The sequence below is a fragment of the Fukomys damarensis genome, unplaced genomic scaffold (assembly GCF_012274545.1).
Source record: "Fukomys damarensis isolate Sample0158 unplaced genomic scaffold, DMR_v1.0_HiC HiC_scaffold_20, whole genome shotgun sequence".
Lineage (NCBI taxonomy): Eukaryota > Metazoa > Chordata > Mammalia > Rodentia > Bathyergidae > Fukomys > Fukomys damarensis.
The window spans coordinates 11,600,232-11,606,661 of NW_022900932.1; the positions used below are offsets into that span (position 1 = coordinate 11,600,232).

The 6,430-nt window shown below is 43.3% G+C and overlaps 1 long non-coding RNA gene across 1 annotated transcript; it reads left to right on the plus strand.

Annotated features, from left to right (window-relative positions):
• The first annotated feature begins 861 nt into the window (after positions 1-861).
• Positions 862-5,711, plus strand: LOC104857694. The gene is made up of 3 exons (XR_778924.2): positions 862-906; positions 1,072-1,160; positions 5,624-5,711. It is a non-coding gene; the product is annotated as an uncharacterized LOC104857694 (long non-coding RNA).
• The last annotated feature ends 719 nt before the right edge of the window (positions 5,712-6,430 follow it).

Here is a 6,430-nt window from a genome sequence, read left to right on the forward strand (position 1 = left end):
TTAGTCGACATCCTCCCTTGGAGTTGTGACCTCACTCGTTGTGAGGCCTGCTGATCCTCAGTAATTTCCACTTCCTCCCCTTCAATCACAACCTTGGAAGCTACCAGTAACTATGGACTGGATGTGTCCCCCCAAGCCATGTGTTGAGAACAATTCCTGATGCAACAGAGTTGGGAGGCGAAGCCCACTGAGAAGTGATTTTACCGCACGGACGAGGTGAATGCATGAAAGCCACTAAGGCAGGAGTGGGTGCTTTATACAAAGGTGAGCTTGGATCCCCTTGGCCTGTCTCTCAACCTCGCTTTGCCCTTCTGCCATCTGATGCCTTCTGCTGTTAGGACACAGCAAGAAGCCCCTCTCTGCATGTCAGCCCCTCGATCTTTGACTTTTTAGCCACCAGAATCAAGAGCCAATGAATTTCTGTCCATCAACCAGTTTGTGACACTCTGCTAGAGTGGCACAAAGTGGGCTAAGACACTGAGCAGTGCTCAAATAGCCCATGTATATCTTTCTACGCTTCCCTTCCTCAGGCTGTCCCCAAATCCCTCTCCCATCTTGTATAGTTATCCACTCATCCAGACCAGGTTCTGCTATTGATTTTGTACTTGATGTCCTGTCTGTGGCCTTCAGAAAACTGGTGGAAACTTACCTCCTAAATTGGAGTCAACCCCTAGGCAATGCTATTTGGGGACTCACAGCACCTGCTCTTACTTCTGGCTTCACTGTAAGGTATTTCCTCTAAGGCTGGAAGGGCCTGGAGGACGTGACTGGGATTTAATGAAATAGTCACCATCCTGCTTTCATGGGCCCTTGAGCACAGTTCTCATTGTTCCCCCCATCCAGCAGAAGGCATCAAAGCAAGTCAACTTCCACCTTCCGGGGTGGCTTGAGTCTTAGCAAAGTGAGGTATGCTGCTCAGTGGGCTTTCTTGGAAGAACCTGGAAACTCAGATTGCTCTGGTCTGGGTTAAGAAGGGGACAGAAAGGCCAAGAGGGCGAGTAAGATGAGAAGGGGGTCAGACTCAGGTAGCAGAGCTAGAGAGGAGTCATGCATTATTCCCTGCCATCCCAGGATCATCAGATTTCAGAACTGAAAGTGACCGGAGGAGCTGTCTGATTTAACCATCTCATCTTACTGGTGGGGTCAATCGGACCACAGAGGTGAGCAGACTTGTCCAAAGTCACAGAACTGTCAGGTGGACCCAAGATCCTTCAAATACAAAGTGTTTCTTTCTCAATATATATTATAGAGGGAGGGTGGACAACCTAAATGGCAAAATTTTAAAAACAGGAGAGACATAAGGGAAGCTCTCAGCTTAAATCAAGAAGGTTCTCCTATCAGGAGAAAAATACTTGCTGTGTTGAAGTTTGAAAATAATGTAGAAATGTATTAGAATACGATCATAATAAAGTTAACCAAGGGTTAACTGCTATTCCCCTGGTTAATATACTGTTTGTATTTTACCTTGCCTTTTGGTCATTAATGGAGGTTTTCTCTGGGGCAAGAAAAAGTGTTTTTTCCCCTTCTACTCTTCTGTACTTCCAGTCTAACGTCATATTTCTTTCATAGGGATTTTAAATATAAATAAGGGAAGCTCTCAGCTTAAATCAAGAAGGTTCTCCTATCAGGAGAAAAATACTTGCTGTGTTGAAGTTTGAAAATAATGTAGAAATGTATTAGAATACGATCATAATAAAGTTAACCAAGGGTTAACTGCTATTCCCCTGGTTAATATACTGTTTGTATTTTACCTTGCCTTTTCGTCATTAATGGAGGTTTTCTCTCGGGCAAGAAAAAGTGTTTTTTTCCCCCTTCTACTCTTCTGTACTTCCAGTCTAACGTCATATTTCTTTCATAGGGATTTTAAATATATGTGGTTTATGCTTTGTCTTAAACTAATCAGTCCCCACTGAAGGGAAAGGTGAGTGAGACAGGTCCTAGCCAGGTTCTAGCCATGACTCACAGGAGAGAACCATGGAGCAGTAAAGATATACAGCCTCTGGGAAGATATCTCTTCCTGGTGAGGGGAAAGCCTTCTTTGGCATTACTACTCTATCTCTCTTTTCCTCCTCCCTTCTTTGGGAAGTTGTCTTTACAATTGACATTATTGCTGGGCATGGTGGCACATGCCTGTAATCCTAATAATTGGAAGGATGAGGCAGGAGGATTGCCTTAAGTTCAAGGCCAGTCTGAATTACATATTGAGGCCCTATCTCAAAAACAAAACAAAGGTTATTTACTTTTTTGTGGTTGTTGTAGTTATATACAAATTTTAACATTTCTAACAGTACAAAATATTATACAGTTATTTCCTCCAGTCCAACTTTTTTTTCCTTTTCCTCACTGCTGGAAATTGAACCCCAGGACCTCAATTATGCTAGGCAAGCACTTTACCTCTGAGTTATATCACCACCCTTCTTTCATTTTTTAAATCTTCAAGGGACAATGAGAAAACTTGCAAACCTGTGTTCTTACGTTATTGAGGTTTTGTGTAGACTTTAGACCCAAGTCTTCCAGACTCTTTGTTAGATAACCAAAGGTTCGTTTGCAGTTCCAGCAGCTGTCACTTGTAGCTTCTATTTCCTGCAGCCCCAAATATTCGTACCCCACGCCATTGGCCAGCATCATATTTGAATAAAATGCTATTGGGCTCCAAAGTCCCCCTTTTGTTATAATTTGCTACCTATCTTCCTCCCTAAGAAAGGGCCAATTTCCCTGGAAACATTTTTAAGTTTTGAAAGGAAGATACAAGTGCTGTGGAATGTCATCTTGTTTCTCTGAGGCTATTCCGTTAGTTCAGATCATTTTTAATTTTACTCTGGTCTTGCTGAATATTAAACACATGGTCTCAGCACTTTATCAAGTTTAATTTGTGCCATTTTCATTTTTTATCTGCCGATTCATAATGATAAAGAATAGAATTGCCTCCAAGTCAACTTCAGAGGGAAGTTATTTGAGTTTGACCTTGAGCTGTCCATCCTGGCACACGTAGTCCTATCCCCCAGCTGGGCCACCCACTTGGAGGCAGATGTGGGTGACCAGGGGACTTTGATACTTCCCGTTAGCTTCAAGCACTCCTGAGGGTTCCAAGCTAGAGATGGCTTCACCTATTCAGGATTGGCTTAAATTTTTATCAATCACACAATCTATTATCCTCCCTAAGACTAGACCACAGAGGAATGTTAGTATGATGTTATTACTCTTGAGGGAATCGAGTTATACAAGGCCTTCCCAAATGGTATTCCCTCCTTTATCAATAGGTTTCTCTGGTCACAAGCAACAGAAACTGACCCTGATTAAGCAAAAAACAGAGCTTAGCAATGTTAGGCTAGACAGTGGGCCTGAGGGACAGGGGTTCCAAAAAGCATACTCTGCCACTTATAGATAAGGAACAAGACTTCAGGGTATAGTATATTCATAACCATTTGTTAGATCCCAGACCACCACACAATCTATTGTTCTCCCTAAGACTAGACCACAGAGGAATGTTAGTATGATGTTATTACTCTTGAGGGAATCGAGCTATACAAGGCCTTCCCGAATGGTATTCCCTCCTTTATCAATAGGTTTCTCTGGTCACAAGCAACAGAAACTGACCCTGATTAAGCAAAAAAAAGAGCTTAGCAATGTTAGGCTAGACAGTGGGCCTGAGGGACAGGGGGGTCCAAAAAGCATACTCTGCCACTTATAGATAAGGAACAAGACTTCAGGGTATAGTATATTCATAACCATTTGGTAGATCCCAGACCCAAAGCAGCCTGACAGAGTACAGCGAAATTTAAGGTTATGCACTATGCACATTCTTTAATATCTGGCCACCTGACTATTTCCACAATATTGTAGGATGTGTGGCCAGTGATATTGGAAAGGGGAACAGTCCTTAAAGACCTTGTTCCTTGGACTGAATGTGACTTAGTCTTCAAGATATGCTTGGGGTTACATTCCAAAGTAACCCCAAGAGAAATAAAGAGCTTAGCAATGTTAGGCTAGACAGTGGGCCTGAGGGACAGGGGGGTCCAAAAAGCATACTCTGCCACTTATAGATAAGGAACAAGACTTCAGGGTATAGTATATTCATAACCATTTGGTAGATCCCAGACCCAAAGCAGCCTGACAGAGTACAGCGAAATTTAAGGTTATGCGCTATGCACATTCTTTAATATCTGGCCACCTGACTATTTCCACAATATTCTAGGATGTGTGGCCAGTGATATTGGAAAGGGGAACAGTCTTTAAAGACCTTGTTCCTTGGGCTGAATGTGACTTAGTCTTCAAGATATGCTTGGGGTTACATTCCAAAGTAACCCCAAGAGAAATGTTGATAGACTCTTGCCTGATGTAAACCAAGCAGTGATCATCATCATACATCCCCAAGACCCAGGAGTAACTTTTGTGAGCATAAAAATCCAAGCCTGCACTTGGGGCAGATGTCTGTGTGGCACTGCCCTCCTAGCTCTCTCCATAGCTACTTTACAATAAAGCTACCTAGCCCCTGCACCCACCTGTATCTTGACTGAATTCTTTATCAAGGGCACAAAAGAACCAAGGGTCAAGGAGTGAAGTGTGGGTTCCTCACTATGTCAGGATCCGGCTTCGCAGTGACAGCGACAGTTATGGATCTCACAGGTAAAGGAAAATGCTGGGCTCAGCGAATGGAAGAAAAGCAACTCTACAGATCACAGTGACTGGGGCTGACAGACAGGCACTTGGGATGACGCAGTCAAAGGCGTCATTGACCCCAAGTGGGTCACAGGGAACGGGGAAAGAATGGTTCCCCAAAATGGGTCGAGGAGCTTTTTCAAGGTCAGAGTTGCATACTCAGGGAGCTATGCTATGTGTACACAGATGTGAGAAGAAAAATTCATTGATGACCCCTCTTTACATCACCGGTCCCAAGGAATTGTGGGAGCGTATTTGGATCTACATGAAGGCAACAAGGAGAACTCATAACGACATTGTTTCCCAGGTTTTGCAGCTACTGGCTCTCACCAGGAGAGCATTGGCTTCCAGGAAAAGGGGGACAGTGTGGCATGGAGTGAAATATGCTTCCCGGGCCCACTGCAGGCAACTTGAAATCTTCCTGCAAGGAGGTTCAAGAGCTGCAGCTGCTCTTTGTCTGGCCCACTTTGGCCCAGCCCAGCCCCACAGTCTAAGGGTGGTCTCCGAACCTCCTCCCTCTACACCCTTCAGCTAAAGGCACCTGGCTCAGCCTCACTGCCTTGGGAAGACAAGATTCTCTCCCATGGGGAGGAAGGTTTGGCCAGATTGTCCTGAGGAACTTGTGATGTAACTTCCTGCTCAGATCTGGGGGAAAAGGTTTCTGTCACCCAGGGTACTGAAATTTAGCTTGAGGAGATGGACCTGAGAGTTTCCCTGGGAAGATTCCTTCACTTTGCATAATTGGCACTTTCCTTCTGGCCTGCATACAGTTTAAAATAAAACCTGGAGTCCCTGGATTCTAAGGTTAACCTTGGGGTGCAGGAGTATTTGGAGGAGTTTGGGATATACCTCTAGGTTTTTCTGTGGCAGAAGCTATTGCTGTCCCCTCCCGCCCTGGACACCCACATTTCTCCAAAGGACACAACTGGGCATGTTCGTTCAAGTCTGATTTCATCATTTGCAGGGGCCCGTGCCACAGGAAAATGGGCAGTCTGTACTCAAAATGCACCGAGAATCCCAAAACAGCACCAGCAGAGCACTGAACTAAGAGCACAGAGGTTAATTTTTTTCCTTTATTGTTTATTTGTGTGAACATTTTTTTAGGGTTTTTGTTGTTGTTGTTATATTTAGTTCTCACCTTTGCCTTTTCCTTCTTTCTTTCTAGTCTCCAAAGCTTGGGTGATCTTCCTTTGTCTTTCATCCTTGCTTCTAATCTCTTTCTCTTCTACTTTTCCCTCTCTGCTTTGGTTTTTTTTTTTTTTTTCCTCTTAAGACTTTTACATTTTCTCCTCTTAGGATAAAATTACTCTGTTGAGGATATATTTACTGTATGTAAGTTTCTGATTTGTTTTAGACTTTATTATATAACTATAAATCTTGTACCCACAGCTTAAGGTGACAAATTAACAATGACCACATTTTGTTACTTTCGAGGCTTTACTTGATGCTACTGTTATTACTAATTGTACTGCTTTGGCCAAAGTGACATAGTTTTGATCCATTTTTCTTCTTGTGTATCCATAGAGATGTCTAACAGTCATAAACAGTACCATGGTCCAGCACCAAAGAACTTGTGCTAGGCGAAATAGGCAGCAACTTCTCATCCCTTATAAATTTTTTTTCTTTTTATTGAGTTTAGTGGTACAATCTAGGTCTACAATACAGTTACATTCATTACTGGGATCCTGTGTCTTCACATGACAGGTCTTGGTTCTCATTTTTTCCCCTTGTCCCTGCCCTACCTTTACCCCTTTCTCCCCTCCCCATTAAC